Genomic DNA, 649 nt, shown 5'->3' with positions numbered 1-649 from the left:
GGATATCCTGGAAAGCAACGAGAAGAATTTGACTGTTACAACAGCTGAGTGACTGAGCAGCAGCAGCCTGGTTGAGCGGTAAGCGGGTTTACGATCGATCTTTGGGTAAAAGACTGAGCAGCCAAAAAAAAAAAAAAAAAAGTGAGTTTTATCACTGTTGGCAGTATTCTCACAGCAACTCCCTTTGTACAGAAATACACCCTTTCTTAAAGGGTATTTAAAAATTAAAAGGTGCAGAAAGAAATGTAACTCAAGAGAAAGCTTTAGAGGCTTAAATAGGTCAAACTATTGAGATAATGAAAAAAGATTAATCAAGTCACCCTTCAAAAAGCCAAGTGTTTTTTATTGGAAGTTTTGTTTAACAAGAAAGAGGTGTAATAAAAATCTCGTTTTAGAAGGTGGAAGCCCTATGAATTCGAAGATGACGTACGGCAGCGTCTTTTGGACGCAACGAAAGCCACGATGGGCTGGAACAAGCCATCAGTAAAAACACCTCCATCGTACCAACACCTTTGCAGGGGGCACACTTCCACCGTGCACAAGTTACAGGTGACAGAATTAAGTACCACGGCTCGTGATACCCCGAAACCGCTATTAAATGATGCAGCCACCTTTTATGACACACACACACACACACACACACACCCCA

The sequence above is a fragment of the Egretta garzetta genome, unplaced genomic scaffold (genome assembly GCF_000687185.1).
Source record: "Egretta garzetta isolate BGI_Z169 unplaced genomic scaffold, ASM68718v1 scaffold126, whole genome shotgun sequence".
Lineage (NCBI taxonomy): Eukaryota > Metazoa > Chordata > Aves > Pelecaniformes > Ardeidae > Egretta > Egretta garzetta.
Note: the sequence above shows the minus strand (reverse complement) of the source record.